The sequence below is a fragment of the Larus michahellis genome, chromosome 20 (assembly GCF_964199755.1).
Source record: "Larus michahellis chromosome 20, bLarMic1.1, whole genome shotgun sequence".
NCBI lineage: Eukaryota > Metazoa > Chordata > Aves > Charadriiformes > Laridae > Larus > Larus michahellis.
In genome coordinates this window covers 4,407,844-4,427,374 of record NC_133915.1, presented here as the reverse complement: position 1 = coordinate 4,427,374, position 19,531 = coordinate 4,407,844, and the positions used below count along the sequence as shown (strand labels likewise).

At 41.2% G+C, this 19,531-nt stretch overlaps 1 protein-coding gene across 14 annotated transcripts in view; it reads left to right on the top strand.

The window, feature by feature from the left end:
* Positions 1-19,531, top strand: part of LRRTM4 (leucine rich repeat transmembrane neuronal 4) — a 488,683-nt gene that overhangs the window by 82,273 nt on the left and 386,879 nt on the right. For 13 of the 14 annotated variants that reach the window (XR_012584259.1, XR_012584258.1, XM_074563451.1 and 10 more), the window contains exon 3: positions 1,379-1,475. The gene's annotated coding sequence lies outside the window, so the exon portion shown is untranslated. Of the gene's footprint in view, positions 1-1,378; positions 1,476-12,444; positions 12,547-19,531 lie in introns of all 14 variants that reach the window. The other variant, XM_074563450.1, reaches the window with a different exon arrangement.

Genomic DNA, 19,531 nt, shown 5'->3' with positions numbered 1-19,531 from the left:
AACTGGTAATTAATAGAAAATCTAAGTAATTCTCTAGACACTGGATTTGGATGCTGTTATTTGGCATTGACTCAGGAAAAAGAAATTCAAGTATATTCTTCCAACTTAAGACAGACACATAAGGGAAATAAAACATATGGCAGCACCTCTTATTCCATATTCACTTAGGTAATGATCATCTCACGTGCTATGTCAATATTTCTGAGTATCGTAAGTACTTGTTTCACCTGGTAATTGTCCTATCAGGTGTCTACCAGGATGACAGCAGTATCTGGCATAAATTCTTTTTTATGTGCTTTAACGTAGTAAGTGAGGTCTGTTTACCTTATCAAGGGTAGCTGTTCGGTTCCTCAGAGCTTGAAGTAAGTTTCTTGATAGGCTCCCAAGTGATGCTTTTTTTTACATATACCCTAAAAGAGAAAACAAATTCTGCTGTCAGTTATCCAGAGGGAGTTTGGCCCAGAGCAATGTACAGAGAAGGAGGAGAAGCTTAGGGAAGACTGCAGCTTGCCCGCGGTTAAATAGGAAGTGTGTGACAGAATATAAATGGAGCTGAAATGTCCTTTCTGTTACATGCTGTCATGCTGGTACTCACTCACAAATTGTAAACATAAATAATTTCCATGATGCTTTGAGTGAACTGCTCACACATTGGTTTTGGACCTAAAAATAATTGCAAAAGATATTTGGTGAGTCCCTTTGAATGACAAGTAAACTCTAAAAAGTCTTCAGCTTCTCAAGTGCCAAAAATGCTGAATACATCATTTTCTGTGATGACTTTCTATTTGCTCAGCATTGATATCAATACTAGTGTGAGAAGAGAAAGTTTCCCGGTTCAGAGAAGCATCCTGTGTTCCACTTAGTGAGTCGTCTTAGGCTGGCACTTTTCAAGGATCCTGTGGTATGTCTACATGCGAGCTGGCACCCTCTGAGAACTAGCAATAGATAAATACCGAGCTCATCAAACACCTAAGTTGGGTCTGTAAACAATACAGTCACGTTCCCGTGGTGCCGTTTCAGAGCAGCCCCTGAGGGACAGGAATTATTACACCAGCTCAGACCCACAGGAACAAGGGCTGTACAACATCACAGACCCAAGCCTGTAAGTCCAAATTGCATTTTGTTGTTTGGTATTGGTATGAAATAAAAGCTAATACCTGACTTGTGATAGCTTAGGGGAACTGAGAGAGTCAGTTCTTAGCAGGGAGCACTCCTTTTTTTATTTCCTAGCCCGCATTTTGGGCGATGGCTGTATTAACCTTTGCTGACGTGTTTGAAAAGGACAGCTAAAATCCTAGGCTGAACGTTAGAGAGCCGAACTTCAGCCAAGTTTGTTCTTTGTTCATATTGTAACGTAGTGACCTCTCTTTTCTTACAGAAATAGATGCGTTCTCCTGTGAAGGATGGATTGTTGGGCAAGAAAACGGCAGTCTCTCCAGCTTGCAGAAGGCTTCTCCAGATCCTCATTCTCAACTGTAAGTTTGCTCCACTTTATTTATTTCCTGTGCTTGGCATTAAACACTCCCTTGGATATTCATTACACTACTATGAAAAATGAATTTAATTGATGAATGAAGTCCTGGTTTGCTGCCACTGCCTTTCCATCTTCCAGTTCAAAGCTTTCAGTCTCTAACAGCTGCATAGCTAAAGGACTAAATTCATCCTCATTCAACAGTTCCCTTGCAGCCTGATAGCTGTCACTTACCCTGCCAACCCACATAAATGTAGTTAAAACTTAGTGTTTGTATCATTTTTGACCTTGTAAACATTGTAAAGAAGGGGCCGGGCTGTAAAGAGAGACATGTATGTACCACATATGCTCTTATACCCCCTTTGCAGCAGGACACGTAAACCAGAATCTGTTCCATTGAATGAAACATTAATTTCTTTTTACTTAGAACTTGTCATCCAAAAAGCTGTGGATAAATTCTGTTCTGTAAATATCTTTAAAATGGACTTTGTGTGTTTCAACAGCTAAAATATATATTCTTTTCACTGGAACAAAAATACGACATAACAGAAAGCTGTAACCGCAAAACTCTGAAATATTTTGAGATTTCCTCTCTTGATGTTTGTACACTTCAACACTTTTATAACAGTGGCAAGTCGGCAAAAGAGATTTCTGTTTTTTATTATGGAAATGCTGTAACTTTTATTCCCTTCGAAAAAACTAGAAAAGCAACATTAGATGCACTTTTTGTGGAGAACTTCAGTTTTGCCACTGTCTTAGCTGAAGGCGTGGTGTTACGTGATCCAACATTAATCCAACATGATTCCCAATACTGACTGATTTCTAGAAATGCTGATTTTTTTCATTCAGACATTATTTAATGGAAATGCAACTACTGTGTACGTGCTGTTGAAACTCTCTGCAGGATTTTCAGCAACTTTGTAGTCCTTGTTCCTGAGCATAAATAACAAAGCGTCTTCCACCATTGATTGCCCTGTCTATTGCAACTGAAAACCTCTGTGAGAAAGGTCATTTCTTCCCATGTCTCATTTTGGTGTACATACCATCATCATATAAGCAGCACTAACGCTATCAGGATATTAAGGAAGCAAAGGTTGGAGTAAATACTTCAGTTATTCGTAGCAGAGTCTTCCAACTCATTCTGTTCCAGGCCGGACTTTCTTCCCTATTTCGGATCTTTTTGAAAGGTTGCTTTATTCCGAATATTTAGCTCAGAGCAGGTAAGGGGAAATCTATTTCCTTAGGAAAAAAAAACAAATCAAAACGTTAGGTAGTTCAGAATGTGTTTTTCCTTCTTTCATTGCAGTCTCTGACACTTGAATGGATTAATGCTCCATCCTTTGCTCTTTTTCTCTCTTGCTGTCTTCAGAAGCGTGAGATACAACAATTTTCATACGTAATACATTGTAGTAGCTCAGGTGTTGTACAGTATTATGATGACCTTTTTAGTATTCAGTATTTTAATTATCTGGTTATCCTTTCCCTGCTGAAAGGTTAGTGAGATTTTAAGCAAAAGAGTGCAGTCAACAGGCAAAGTAAACAACACAATGGGTCAGAATAGTACACCAAAGCTGCTACTACAATTTGCAAAATGTAGGACACGCTCAAATATTTGATATCTTCTTTTCTCAACTTGCCCAAGAGAACAGAAATTAAGGAATAGACTGCTGTGGAAGGACAGCAAAAATGATGAAGATCGAGGGTTGGATTTATAAGGGGAGATTAAAGTGACAAAGTATGAATGGCTTCACTAAACAATTTTTAAAATTGGACTATAAAAGTTATGTAAGAGCAGTTGAAAGGTATGTGCACCCATGGGGAAAGGGTGGTTTAGGATGCTCTAAGGAAATGTAACTTTCAGTAGGGGATAAAACAGCACAAAGAAAAATTGAAGAGGAGTAATTCAGCCAAGAACTGAGAGGTTAGGCTGCGCGATTCACTAATTGTCCCTGTCTTGGAGCGAGGGGGGTGTTAAGATCTGCTCTTGATGAGATACCGCACCCTGTGTTCTGGCTTGGGAGCTGCGGGTATCGGCTGACTGCCTGCAGGAAACAAGGAGGTGGGGAACGGGGACGTCGAGCTGGTTCATCTCACTCTCTCTTATAGTTCAGAGCAGTAAATGCAAGCCATAAATTATTGCTTCTCTCTAGAACAAGGAGGGTTTTTTCCTTTTGGAGAAAATAGCGTAGACAACACAATGTGTAAAATCACAGGCCAGTAGAACAGGTTTTAGCATGAAATATTCACTGGCCTGGGCTTTGTGTATCTAGTTTTGAAGTTCCGTGGTGTCATTACATAGCCTGCTGCCTTTTGGCACAGCACCGTGACTGCCGTGTCATACACAATGCGCCCGAGTCAGTGACGGAACCCAACAGCAGACCCAGACAGGGAATGCGTTGGGAGTTTCAGACAGCCACGGGAAGTCCTCCAGCAGCACGTGGTGCATGAGCCCACCTGCGCTGTGCAGCCCTAGGAATTCAAGTTGTTCCTTCCAACCGAAACGCTGTGAATGTGGCGTAGGAGACGTGAATCTGGGCAGTTAGCACAGAGGCAGGTCTCTACCCATTTCCCGTTCACGCCAGTAACACCAGTGCTGATGGGAGCAGCTGACTAAGCCCACTGGTGCCCACCTTCAATAGAGGTAAAGCTGAACACTGATAAAAGAGGCGATTTTCTGCTTTGCACAGGTATGCAGCTGCACATTCTGTAGCTAGCCTTTTCTTAGCTCCATTCAGGGCGAAAAGCTGGGTAATTGTATTAAAAGACGTACTATTCAGAATAATGGTAGTTCAACTGTTTGCATGGGGGATAAGTAAGCTGTTTATTGTGCTCTCCACAAGCCTGCAATTTAGGTATGGAAAATTGCGTTGGATGTGCTGGATTCACTGCTGGTTGATCCTGATGCAAATGGTTGAGAGGATCGTGCTCCAGAATACCGTGGAATTCTCTTGCTCTCTGTCTCTCCTCTTTAGCGAGATTGTTGTGTGCCAAGGACGTATCCTGCAAGCGTAGGAGAGCTTCTGGTGAAACTAAAGTCTTGAATGTGGCTATGTTTCTTTAAACATTAAAAAAAACCCCAAACATTCTTTTTTTCTGTTTGAGAAGATTGTCCTCAGAAACTGTCAGGGAAGAAGGTCATTCTCTTCTGTGGGTTTATAATAATGTTTGGTGTGGCTTGTTGAATTACCTGCATGGAATTAAGAGGTTTGCTTTGTGTAGAATTGGGGCATGAGCCTGGCAGCATTTTGTCGTGGAAGTAAAACTATGAAATGTACCTGCAGTTGAGAGAAGTTTTAAAATTTTATTTTATTTGTTTCTCCCCTTGAAAACACCTTCCTAAAATGAGGCACAATTTATAGGATTGCTTTTGGGATTCTGCCTGAAAGAAGCTCGGCTGTATTTATGTTCGGACCTCAGGGGGCAAGACACTTTGTTCAGTTAAAATAAATCACTTTATGCCAGCACCTGATCTCAGACCCACAGATTGACTATCACCACGTTGGACTTGACACGCAGCTATTGTGGGTCTTAGCCTTCGTATTTCATCTGCCAACCTCCCGCTGGGCGCGCGGCCTCTCTCGCTTTATTCCTCCATTTTCTTCCCCAGCTCATGGACTGGCAGCTTGTGGCAACTACAGTTTGTGTTCCCATGTCTTGGGGTCTTTTTGCGTCTGTTGAAGATGCTGGTAACTTGTACTGTATTACAACAAAAACATTAGCGCTCATGCAGCATTTAAAATATGTCCGAGCTGTTTACATGACGTTAGCGTGAAGTAACATGTTGTATGAGTTCAGAGCTAACCTCTCAGGTAGCTGCTTTTCTTGTGCATCAAAAGCCATCTCTTTATGACACAGGCTACTTAAAAGTTCTTCAAATTTTTAATATGTAGCCTTGATAATTAATATTAACTGTGCTATCACTGTACAGTGATCGCGTGTAATATACATGCTCATTTTACTTACTGATTTGACTTTCTTTTTAAAGAAAGCTGTCTAGCATGGAGTTGCTTCAGATTATTGATGTAGGAAATTACTGGGGAGTCGCGCGTGCTGGAAATACATGCCTTAGTTGGCTGAGCACTAACTTCTCCAAGCAGAAAAGTCCTTAAGCAGCAACTGTTAAAGGGCATGCTAATCTTGTAAGACTTTTATTTCTGTCTATAGTCTCCCGTCGAATTTTCCTGTCACTGTGCCACTTTCCATTAAAATGTCATCTTTTACAAGGGTCAGTTCTGTATGTTTTCAGATTCCTTCTCTGCCTTATTCATGTGTTGGTTTTTAGGACCTATTTACCTGTGCTGGGCAAAAAGCCCCGTTTGCGTTGCCTAGCTGGGGTTTGCAAAGCTTGATTGCATTAGGGCACGATTTTATTGCTGGTTTTATATACCTTTGCTTGTAGTACAGAAAGTGTTTTCTGGATACTGAAGAAAGAACAGTATACGGAGGGAAATCAAGAAACGTAGCTCTAAAACGTTCTCTGCAAATTGCCTTTAAGTTTGTAGTGTGTACCAGCATGAATTTTGAGACACAGGTAATGCCAGAGCCCGAGTAGCTACTGGTGGTGTGGTATCTCCAGTGCACCCAGTGCAACCATCTAATTGTGTCTGGAGAAGAGGAGGCTTGGGGCGAGATGGGTTCTCAGCTTGGGCTGCGATTTTGCTCTAGTGTAAATTATAGTCCTGAGACAAAAAAAAAAAGTCAAAACTTGCTGATCTGCATATTCCATGCTTAGATAGGTTTTTTTAAACAGCAATATCCTTTCGAACAACAGTATTAAGTAAAGGCAGCCAGTCAGCACTGAGTTATCTTCCTTTAGTTTTACACCTGCAAGAGCCACCTGTGCGTGAAATCCAATCTTACTAGGACTCGGTAATTTCATTTGAGCTGAAGGTTTTGTCCACATGAGTGTGTTTTAGCCCTTTTCCCTGAAAGGGAGGGGAGGTGGAGAAGGGGACGGCTGGGAAAGTACTTCTGCGGCAATTAACACGTACAGCTTAAAATGCCTGGCTTGCAATACATGATTCTGGGCTCCAGGCAAGACTTGGGGATTTCAATATTTAATAAGTTCATCTTCACAACTGGGTGATGGAGTGTGAAGAGACGTAAAAGGCCATCCTGGTTTTGTTATGGCCCTGTCTGAAGTGCAGGATCTTATTAAACACGGGGAGCAAAGTTTTCAGAAATGCCTTGCTGCAGTCGTGTTTGAGTGGAATCGTCCTAAATTGCTTTGGACTTTATGAAACGGGTTTTGTTTTATGTTTATTCTTGCTTTTGTTTGGAACTGTTACTGCGTAACACGCCAACTCAGTGACTTGTTGCTGAAATGACAGTTGTAAAAGCATCCTTTAAGTCCAAGAGTCGCAAACTGCTTTAACAATAATCACGGTAAGACGTGGAAAAGGAGGGATCAAATGGCTGCTCTAACGGGGTTAGTGAAAAAGCTCCCAAGTTCTGTATGTCACGTTCCCATTTTTGGCCACTAACAACACATCCTCACGCGTCCTGAAGCATCCTTACTGCAACACCACGGAAGGTGACGGATCCTGAGGTGAATTTGCATGTTTGAAATTTAAATCTTGGCAGAGGGGTAGGCACGTCGCCCTGATAAATAGTTAATTAACAATGTTCCATCTGTGGTATAGAGAGGTGAATAACACCATTTCATTAAATTGTTTATTCACAGAAAGGGCTGTTTAACAGATCAGCAAAACAATTTATTAACTCTCTTGAAATACCTTTAAATGAAATTAAAAATGTTTGGGAGAAATCAAATTATATCAGCTGATTATCTTCATAATATAATGCTCTTAGTGCCATTGCATCGTGGAAACTGCCAAAATACATATTGTCTATTTTTAAAGGGATTAGAAGTTTAAAACTTAAACCATTTTGTTTAACATTAAAAAATCCTCCAATGTTTGTGTAATACTGGAAAAAATAGAGGTTAAGTTGACAATTGGGGGGTGTGTTTTTAGTTATTCAGCAAATAAAAGGTATTAATTGATATAATCTTGAATGACAGCCACTTCTGTATTTTGCCTCCATTATATCCCATGCTGATGATCCCACAGTTTAATTATTCTGAATGTTGAAATTCTGTTTCTGTGCTCTAACTTTTCTACCTCTGAAGCTTGTCAGATCCCTCTTATTTTTAGTACTGTGGGAATCAGTGAACACTTTTTTGCCGTTTGCCACCTCCACTGCTCCTGACACTGGCTTCTGTGATCCCCTGGCCAGGTCACGTCCTTCCCAACCGTGCGAATTCTGGTCTGAATTATCACACCTGATATTTCAGCTTTTTTCAGTCTTCCAAGGCTGGGTAAAATGCGTTCAGGTAACTGGATGGGTTTTATAGGACTGTGAACTGGAGAACTGCTCTAATTACAAAGGAGAATCAAGCCAAGACTCCACTTAGGAGAGCACTATTTGTTCAGTGGCATCTAATGGAAAAATAACTAGTGTAATGGGCTTTCCTTCCTATTATCCACTCCAGCAGTAGCCGTACTGGGTGACCTTTGCCATTTGGGGTCGTTTACTTGGCTCATGTTAGAAACGAGTTTGAAACATGAAGAGGATAAAAAGTCACTAGAAGTTAGAGAGCAAATCTCGAGAGGATTTTATTTTAGAGCCTAGCACTTCCCTTTGCCCCAGGAGTAGAATGGAGGTACGAGCGCAGTTGAACTCAAATCAGCGAGTATCAAATAGAGTGTTATTAATGAAAGCAAAAGCAACTTTTCCCAAGGCCTGTGGACAATAAAAACATGGCAGAAGCTTTTGATCCAGTTATAATGCTGGTGACTGTGATGTTTAAATAACCCCGTTGTTTGCTTTATTGCAAAGCCTTTCGAGGAGATTCCTTTCCTTTTAGCAATTTTGCCAGTTATTAATTTGAAGTGGTGGTGTTAGAGAGATGTTTTGGGAGTTATAAGCATATAACTAAATTTTAGTTGTGTTTGTGTAATCGTTAGATTTTTACTAAAATGTAGTTCTTAAAACCCGGTGCCTCTGCCAGCCCTTCTGGACACCGATTGCACCTTTATGTGGGGCAGCCGACGGAACATACGGGGCCACGCGGTACTTTTGAGTTGATTGTGGGGGCTGTTTTAAATGCTCCAAATTATTCATTAGGGTAAAATGCTTTGCCAACTGACCATGTCAAGTTGTAGAACAGATTGGACAGAATAAATGGCGAGATACTAGTTGGTTTTGTGGGTTGTTTGTGGTTTTGCAAAAGCTTGAGGCGCCCTGTGTTTTTTGGGATGCTACCCTCACCAAAATCTGTCGTCGTATTGGAAGTTTGTTTTATGTTTAATAAAATAAGTTATAGAAAAAACATGACCGAAAAGAAAACAAATCTGCAGTCATAGAATTGTCTAGGTTGGAAGGGACCTCTCAGATCATCGAGTCCAACCGTGCGGCTAACACAGACAAAACCCGTCCATCTATGCTCCAGCGTTAGAGCTGGTCAGGAACGGTTCTGTGGGAATACCAATATCTCAAAATGAAATTAAAAGCTTGGAAAAACTTAATTGACAATCCAAGGCTCGTCCAAAATTAAAGCTTGCCTGGATTTTCAGTTAGAATGAAATTCATCTCTGTTAATATGAGCAGGGTAGGCAAGTTTAAGGGCCTATTTTTTGAGTGTTCTTATGGCTCCTTTAATGCTAAGGTATAAAAGCAATTTATCTGGCCTGTATTGGAGTGGGATGAATCAGCCTGTGAAGTGCCTATTTCTTTCTTTTCTTAAAACTAATTATATAGCCTAATGACTAAGTAACCTGGATGAAATTCCTCCTTCTTTTATACAACTAATGTTAGAGGAAAATTGAGATTTTTATATTTTTATCCTGATTTAGCTGAGGAAGTATGTCATTTGCTGAATGTTTTGTAGGATGATAAAACAGCTTGTGATTTGTGTCTATCTAGTGCTGAGTACATTCAATTCCCTGAGTGCTGCAGATTTATACTGACAATATTACTTGGGACTAAGCTTTAAGAGCAGTGGTAATTATTGTCATCATCGTTACTTCACTGATGGGGAATTGAGGCAGAGAACTGAGGCAGCTTGTCCTAGACTGCACAGTGAATCCGTGTTCGAAGCTAAGATTAGATCTTCCCAAAACGTTGTTTAGAGTAATATTGAAGTACGTCCCTTGTCAATCCTTAAGCAAGCCCAGGCGTTTATCGAGAGTACAGTAGTGCTGTGTGTGGGCCAGCTAGTGTGAGGAAGAAGAAGAAACTTCTAAATGCCGAGGGGTCAGGATTAAACCTTCCTTTCCAGGGAACAAAGCGGAGCTTGGAAAGGGCTGTGCTTTCCTCCATGGTCCTTGGCGAGCAGGAGTGTTATGGAAACCCTGAGAGGGTGGATTGTTGGCAGCTCCCCAAGCAAACTTGGTGTTAGCTCAGATTCATGCTCCCTGTTAATCAGGATTTAATTCAAAGTCATGGTCTGTCCCTTTATTTGGGTATGCATGCCATTTCCTCTACTAATGAGATACCTAATTCTGTGTAAAATTGCCTACATTAAAGCTGCTCTGAAAATTCAGCTGCTTTTTACGTATCTGTCTTCCTCCCTAAAACAGGCTGTGGACCTGTCTCAGGAATATAGTGTAAAGATATTTTTCTGAGCTCATGCAAAGTAAAGTACTGCTCTTGAGGGTCTGGCTGATGAAATGAGCTAATATGGTCCCAACAGAATAGAAAATCTCCTCCCTTACAGTTTCTTATTCCCACACGATTCTTATTTACTGCTCTATTTCTATATTAGTGTATTTAGTAGGCATATTAGTAACAAAAGCATGCCGTTTTCAGGGAAGCTGCCCCTTGGGACAGTCTTTCTCTTCTTGCCTGCATACCCCTGCCCTCTGCTCGCACCTCTGGTGGGTTCTCTCTTGTTGTATTCTGTTTCTGTGCTTGGCTGCTCAGCCACGTGTCTCCGATAATTCATTCCAGTCTATGTAGAGAACTGACTGCAGAGCCGAGGAGGTGGAGAGGAGGGAGCCCTTAGGGGACTGAAGGAATCCAGTGCTCCTGGCACAATTTTTTTTTAGAACCGGTGGCTTCCTGAGAGTCCTGCTGGTTTGCCATGGCTCATGGGCGGCTAAAGTGAAGTTCTCAGCACGGATCCTGTGGAGAACAGTCCATAGAAAATTGTTTGCAGCTGAAGCAGAAAGATCATAGATTCAGTGGCATATAAAGATTTGTCCTGAGACGTATATATTAGGAGAAATGTAGCAGGAAACCAATTCCTGTAATTCCTCTTCACAATTCACGTGCCAATGGGTACAGCGCTCTTCACCCTCGCACACTTCAGTCAATAGTGTTTGCACCAGGGATGGATTTGGGTAATGACACCTGCAAGTGTTGGTTTAATTTGCATCAACTAAAGGGTTCAGCATACATTTTGGCTCAAATTCTCCAACCGGGATAGATTTTTGCATCCTTTCCTTAGCTGGTGTTTATATGAGGGGTAATTTGTAGAATGACTCATTCTGCTCAGGAGGTGGTGTACTTTGTGGCTGTGACTCTCCCTGCAATGCTTTTGAACAAACAAAGAAGGAAGTTACTACCGCTCTTGCACAACTTCCCTTTAGAGACAGCTTTACAGGCGATCCTTCAGAGGATGGTGGGGAATGGCGTGCAAAGTCCCCCAAAGGCAAACGGCAGCGAGAGCATTCAGGGAAGGCAAGAGGTGCCAGCCGAGGTCCTCTGCTGATTTGCCAGGCGTGACTGGGCAGCCGCAGACGTGCCTCCCCTCCTGCTGAGGGTCACCCGTGTTCCGCACCTGCTGCTTCCCTCGCAGAAAAGGTCTCTCGGAGTTACTTACGCTGGCAAATGTCGGCACAGCTCCTGTGCAGAAAGGAAGTCTGCTTTACTGCCTGCTGTCCTGATGGCGCTTTGCTGATCCGGTCTAGAGATTGGATTTTTTTCAGCATCTTATTTTCAGGAATGCCTTCCAGCGCGCCCCTGCAGGTGACTGCGTACGATGTGCAGCACCCGTGTGTCTTGTGCCTCTGAGCTCTGGCGACAGCTCCTCTGCCGTGCACCCAGCTTCCCACGTGCTCATGGAGCTTCTGTTCCTACAACCTTGGAGCGCTTGAGCGCTTGGAGCACTGGAACACGGTTCAGATCTTACAGACTTTATTCTTAGAAGTGATTTGCTTTAACACCTGTGCGATTAGTGGAAGCAACCCTTCACTGCAAACGGGTTTCAAACCAGCCCTATTTCTGGTTTCATATTCGAGTGCATTTTTCAGTTGTTTATGCTTTAGGAAGAACTTTGCTTTAGACTCATTTTACAGTTGGCGTGCAAACTTTTAGAGCGAGAAGAGGGAAAAGCTATCGAGTCCCATATTTTTCCTGTATCTGAACATCCAGTGCCACTGGGAAGAATCCTGTGTGGCAAATAAAATATCATTCAGAAGACCATCTGTATCAGGGGCTGGCTGTGACATACACTATTATTTTTCAGTATTGGTGCTCCAAGGCTGGGTACCAGCCCTCAAAGTAAAAAGTAAAGCACGTCAAATGTCTGACTCTGTTCAGTGCTGCTCTAGACGATTGTGAAATAATTGCTTGTGCAGAAAATAATAATGATTATAGCAAAAGCTATGGGTTTTTTTGAGGTTAGGAAAATGCATTAATGACCCTCGTACAATTGTTTTAGATACCCACTGTACTCAGATTTTCATCATTGAAATCCCTGAGCGCCGCTCAGGTCTGTAGGAGTTTGCATTTATATTGCCAACATGGTTATAAAAACAACATTTACAGTTCTATTTAAAAGACTATTTGGTTAGGAATGTTTCGAAGAAATACCTGCTATCATTTTTTCCTAGCTTGATCATTGGTTGCAATAATAACGTGTCCTCGCATTTCAGCTCTGTCTCACAGCTTGTGTGCGTTCAGAAGTTGAGGTTAATCTGCTTTTCCAACACTAGAGAAATGAGTTGTTAACATGTTTTCTTTTCCAGTGTGATTTCAGGATGATGGTTTGCTGTGAACAAGCTAAGTTTTGAAATGCTTGGAGCAATATTCAAGTTCATCGCTTATCTAGGATATCACCTTCTTTAGCCGTGAGTCTATTTCTTTCAAATTCAGCTTTTTCAAACCTTATGATGGAATTATCTTGCTCTCTATTGTAAATCTTGTAGTAGGCTATAATATAAATCAGAGTAACTCCTCGTGTTCAGGATTTTTGTCAGCACTGTGCTTTACCTGGAGGGGCCACTTTCAGAACCGGAAAAAAAACAGTATCGTCTGAAGAGTTTTTTGAAGTGTCAAACAAATAGACGTGGTCATGCACAAAGGTCCTGATTTCTTCAGGATGACCTGAGAATTCCTAAAATACGTGGAGCTCTAGAGAATTCTTCTGTCCAGCTTTTAATAGAAAAATCTTCACTTTTTTAATTTTAATATCGTGTAAGATGTTTGCTAGAAATCTGCTGACTAGACTCAGTTGTGCAGGTCTCGTAAGCGTTTGTAGCCCAGAACTGGGGGTTACGTCAAGGGACAGTATATCACTGCTCCTCTCAGTCTTGGGCTTTTCCTGCCTCGTTCTCTCTCTCGATCATTAGCAGGAGAAAAAGGAAAAGAATGATCAGCAGGAACAGAGTTGGTGTAAACGGGGAGTGGGGCTGTGGGGGTCTGTGTGGGAAGGTGCGCGCTGCGCCGTGCTGCACAGCGGTGGGAAAGGAGCAGCGATTCTTCCTCCTGCTTGTCCTGGGGAAACTGGAAACAATTAATGTCACCGAAGCTTCATTAATGACTGCAACACTGAAAGTGGTCAACTAATGCAGCTTGAACAAACGTCTACAAGAAACCTGCAGCTTGTTATGGCCGCCACTTACTTTTATCTAGCTAAAGGAATTCTGATGATTATTTAAATTGATGTAAGTTTGCCTACCATCCTCTTTTATCCAACATTTTGCCCTAAGAAAAGATATTTCGGTAGGAAGGTTCCGCTCATATAGCGGTTTCAGTTTTGTGCTTTCAGTAGAACTACTGTTTTGTGAAGACATTTGTCTTTTTTTTTTTTTTTTATATGCTGATTTACGTAGGGTTATTCACATGAGTGAGATGGCCTAAAGTCTTTCATGCACGCTTGCTAGAGAGTGACATTTCACTGGGGAAATGGTTAACCACATACTCGTTTTATTTCCACTTTAAGTTATACATACCAGGTATCCTCTTAAAATTTCAAAACCAGTATTATTTTATAAGTTAATAGCATGTCTTGCTTTGTGTATATATTTTAAAAGTCAGATGATAGAACAGGTTCCATCATCTCAAAGTGACAATAGATCTTGTTGGAGACAAATTCATAGCTATTACATTTTTGTGCTTGTGTCAGCTAACCTTGGCAAACAGAATCCTACTTGCTATTGGGATGAAACTTATAAATCTCTTCTCTTCCACTTTTTCTTCCTCCTGCTTTTGAAACCTTGTCTTAGACCTTGTTGCCTCCTTTATTCATGGCAGCAAAGAGTATCCTGTGGGTTGAAATTTCTTCAAAGACTAGGGTGTAATATTTCACCCCTTTTTTATCCCCCCCCCCTTTTTTTTATTTCTCCCTCTCTTGCCTTCATGCATAAAAAAGTTTAGACACCTTTGTGCTTCTGAGATCACTCTTTAAGATATTTGTTTATAGCCGGTAATTTTTAGAAACTGAAAGTAATCTTCAGATGCCTTCCATTCCAATGAATTGTATGATCAGTAACAGTCCTTGATTCATTTTATTTTCTACCATAATCCTGTTGTTCAGTGTCTGAGTAATACAGTTTTTCTCTATGCAATCCTTGCAATAACTACTTCAACACACGCTGAGAAGTGTTCTCTGTCGGGACCCCGTTTGCTTTCTTTTCCCCATGTCTCCAAAATTTAAAGTAGATCTTTTAAGACATGTCAAATGTTATTGCGTTTATTGAGAGATCTGTAATAAAGCAAACATCTCTCTAGAGCCAAGTGAAAGCTTCCTGCCAAAACTTTGTGTGAAATTATTTCGTAGTGAAACCTAAGAAAAAAATCAGAAGTACTGAGTGCATTTTGTTAAAATATTTTTCTATTTTCATACTTTTGATTCTTTCCTTAAATTATGGATTGAAATAGTAGGTTACGTTTTTCAAGGCAAAATGAAGTAGCTACTGACTTCTATTTCTGAAACAATTCAAAGTTTCCGTGTTTGTTCCGTGTGGATCGCTAATGTTTGTGGTTTTGCCTTTGGAAGTGGGATGCCCGTTGCATCCCCCTCAGCTCTGGCCTCCAGTTCCATTTCTTAATAACGACAAAACAACTGTGGCCTCTTCAGCACACTCAGAGCTTTGACAAGAGTCAAGTGTTGGAGATGAATTTTAAATGTATCTATCCTTTTTTTTTTTTTTTTTAAAAAAAAAAGGCTTGTGTTTTAAAGCCTTTAGCTTTAATTGCAACAGTGCTGGACTTGCTCTGTCTTGACCATTAGGGTTTTACTGCTCATCATCTCCGCGAACAAACAACATCCCCGCCTCCTTCGGCCCGCCCCAGCCTCTGCCTCTTCGTCCAGAAATGCCTGTGCAGTTGGCTCTCATTAATTCCAAAATTTTTACACAAAACCTGACCTGCTTACACTACAACTCCTGAGATTCATAAAGTCAAATGGCAGATTTATACAAACAGGCAGCTGTCTGCAGGCAGAGTTACGGGTGTATGGAAGAAATATGCAGATGTCAAATACAACCATGCAGTTGGCAAATCGACTTTGGGTATTTACATATAATAATTACCAGTGTGGGGAATTTGAGCATAATCCTATTCAGAGAGGGCATGCAATGCATATGGAGCAGCCCAAATACAGACTTTTAACTCTTTGTCTGGCAACAAGGATAAGTTTCTCCCAATAATTCAGTGTTATTTGCTGTACTTTAGTTATGGGATTGCTGGAATTTTTACAGGATAGAGCTGTTTATCTCTTTCAGAGGTATTTTGGGTCCAAGAATGTAGAATTACATATAACTGAACCCCTTCAGTGCTGCAAGAAGCAACTTCCTGCATCCAGTGCTGGTTGTGGAATTATGTTCTTAATAGTCAAAAAGAGAAGAAAGTACAAAGAGATGGAGGTGCATCTATATATGTAGTATTCATTTTATGGCAGAGGCTTTAGCTCGGATATTAAAGAGCAAGCACTGAACTTTCAAAACTGAGCCGTGTGGGTATCCAGCCTCCCAAACTGGGTCAGCGAACTGGCACCTTGGGACAGCTGACGTTTTTAACAATTACCAGTTTTGGTGTGTAAAATGAATGGGGCCGGTGGAAGTAGGTTCAGATCCCCTGGACTGATTTTGGAGCTGAACACGTCCCGGATTAGAGTGCCAAAATAAGTATGTAGGGCTGTGTGTGACGTCTGCTGGATTGCATGAGGTTGTTCTACTTTTTCCCATTCTTTTCTCAGCCACAATCTAGCAGTGTTTTCACCTCCTTTTACTGTGAGCATATCACTTCTGTGTAAGGCGCGGAACTTCTTCATTATGCATAGACCTGTGTTAGAAATGGTAAATGTGTTCTATGTTTGGACTAAAGCTTTCAGTTTCAGTGCTTTACATCTTGGGATGGATGCTGTGGCACAAGGAGACAAAGCTGTTCTTGTTCATTATTGATCTGTAGCTATAGCTCAGCTTCTCAAAATGTGAGTGAGGTATCTCCTGCCTAATATTCTTCTAGAAAACAAGGGAGACAGCACATATTTCTCTGACTCATTTCATCATTTCACACTATTAATGCTTTTTAAAGATACAACCCTAGATGAAGATACATTTACTTTTCTTCCTCTGACAAGGCTTTACCAAAGACCTCCAAATACCAGCTCAGTTCAGAGGTTTGGTCTAAGTTTCTCTCCAGGGCAATACAAAAATGGGGAAATCAAAGTTTCCAAGTGGTAAAAAAGCAAAAAGGAGGGAAATTGCCTGGGTTTTTCCATTCTGAAAATGAAATCTAGCATTTGAATGTTGCACCTACCAACAGCAGGTGATGATTTTCTGTGGTTTTCTTCCCCGATGTATTCCAAGAATCATAATTATTGTAATTTTCAACAAAATTATGGTTTGAATATGGTTCAGTACCTGTTACAAATTTGCACGGTAAATATTTCCAAATTCATAAATAGCACTGTCCCCATCTCTCTGAATTTTCTAGTTCTAAGTGGGATAGGAGGTGGCTTTATGAAAACGGAATTGTTTTGCATCAACACTAGCATAACGGCTCACCCTTTTGAAGTCGTGTTGGTTGGGTCAGGAAAGCGGTGTTTTGGAGGATTTGATCATGGAGTTAGATGGCTGCAACTGGCAGTAAAAAGTTCTACAAACCATTGGCATCTCGCACGATTAAGCTTACGTACATACACGCTAGCTGTGGATGAGGTTTTCCTTTGCTGATTTTCTTAATTTGGATCAGAACTATTAATAGAAATAACAGTAGGATCATCTTGAATGGAGCTCCCTGTCTCTTTTCTTATTTTGTTTTGTTTAGAGTTTTTTTTTGTTCTCAACTTTTGCTGACAACAGGCATTTGAAGTTGCTTCCAAGTGGAGTTAAAACAGTGCTTGACATCTCTATACAGAATATAGAACCTGACAAGCATAAAATCATTGCCAGAGGTCCTTATTTATGTGAAATGCAGGACCAACAAACCTGCTGGGATGAAAAGAGGTCTGTTCTTGAAAAGTGATAAGAAACTTTCTAAAGGTTCATGGTTTATATTATCCTCCCTTGGCACAGACTCACGCATTTCTACTAAGGTCAGCAGAGCTGCATGCTGTCTACACCCACTGGAAGATCCGGTCACCCAGTGCTGGGATTCACCTGCCTCTCGTACGCTCTGTTGCCATTGAATGGAACAAGTTGGAGGTGTAAACGCTCTTCCCTCCCTGCACCCCCAAAGAGGCATGGAAGGCACTGGTTGCATCTTACTGCTAAGAAATGGAGAATCTTTCCTCCATGCCCAGCATGGTGCAGAAGGTTTGTACTGGGGCAGACTGGGGTTCTCCAAGTCTTGAGCTATCGTGCCCAGTCCCCGCTCTAGGCACTGTGCGTTGTTAGTGCTGGCCCCAAGCCCCCTGAAGCGCACATAACAAGTCTTAATTCTCTGTCTGCTCAGCATCGATTGATTCTTTGCCTTTTAAACTTCCCCTTTCAGGCTCCACAAATCTGTTTTCCATTACTGTATAAAGTCACCTTAAGAGGATACGGATGTGAAAGAGAACAACAGGCAGATTATTACATGGCACTGTGTTTTTGCCATCCATCCTGGAAGTATGTTCGTTGTGATTCTCACATAATGAACAAAAAGCAAGGTGATGATTTGTGCCGATGAAAAACATATCAAAAGTTTCTTGTTATATTATTATTGCTGGAGAATCATTTTCTCTTCTGGGAATTAAATACCGTGAAGCTAGGTTATCAAATAATCTCCATATATCCCGATGAAATCTCCAGGGGCTTTGTGTCTTGATAAGCACAGAAATAGTAATTGGAGAGCAGGGATAAAAAGAAAAAAGTGGATACTTTTTTTTTTTTTGCTAGATTTAAAATTTTTTCAGCTTAGTTATGCAAATATTTTAAAGTTAATGATGTCTTCAGTGACAGTAATAACAACATTTCCAAATCTGACCATTAAGTCCTTGGTTTTGTTCCATTCACTTGTGCCTAGATAATAAATGTCTACTAAAAACTAAGCATAGACTCACCCATGACCCTCTGTTCACTATATGTGTGTGTTAATTTTATTTTAAAATGTCATGCAGTCTTTGTTTTATCCTAGAGATTAATTAGTTACTTGGATGAAAAATCATAACCTTGCAGGGAATTAAAATACTGAGGATGCAGTAGATTATTTTTTAAAAAAAACCCCTCGTTTATGTATGTGAGTTAGCTTAATTTTTATCACCGAATGCAGGCTGTGCAGAATTCTAACCAGACGAAGCACAATTCTCTATCATTTCTGCATGGATGCAGTGCTGCATATTCTAATAATAGCAAGCATTTTGAAACATGAGATGGTAAATTCCTAGATGAAAGAGGGAGTTTAGCTTGTTATTGTCAGCCCAAATTCCAGCCATTCTGCTGAGCAGTTAATAATAAATAAAGACCAAGGGGCATGTATCACATCATGGTTTTGATCCTACAGTTGCTCCCTGGAGATCTTTGCTTGTCTGAGGATGGCAGGATCAGGATCTTACTTTGAATATAAAGGATTCAAAATACCAGCGGGCTGAGGAGAGAAGGTGGGATTGAGGATACGCGTGCTTGGTGCTTGATTTCTTGTGCAGATTCTGTAGATTCCCAGCTACAGGGGAAAACAAAACAAAACAAACCCATACCAGGAAGGGGCTGGAGTGAAGATTTGGATTCAAATAAACACAGAAGCGTATATACGTTCATATAAATACATAAACACGTGTGCAGTATGGCAAGTCCTGAAGGACCCAGTGAGTTCCTGAGACCCTTCTGTGCAGGCTGAGACTTAACAGGAATTTAACATTTCATGAGCTTAAATCGGTGAAGAACGGCAGAAGGGAAGAGCTGAGAAGCGGTGGCACTCCAGCAGTGGTATTCCTGCGGCTGCTTTTCCTTCTGACCCGTGCACCATCCTGTTTTAGTCTCTTTGCCTCTATTAGATGTTTGGATTGTGAGCTTTTAGGGCAGGGACTGTCTCGCAGACAGCTGTGTGCAGAATGCAGCACAACGTGGCCTCTCTCTGCTTTCAGAAGATGTCCTGAGGCCACCTGTCTGATAGATTAAGATGCTTCCACTGAATAAAATGCTGTTTAAAAATGCTGGTGTTTAAATCGGGTGGATGCTAGACCACGCAACTGTGGGCAGCCTGTGTGCAATGGCTGATACGCCCCTGCGGCACAGAGCTCGGTGCAGGATGCGGCATTTTTCTCAGACCCTCAGACCCTGAACTGATGAAGTGTTGGCAATCCCATGCCACTGCCGTGTTGCCGTCATTGCTTTACCTGCACTCGCTGCGGTCTCGCCTGCGACTTAATTGTACATGCACCCCATCAAAGTGTAGGGCAGATATAACCTA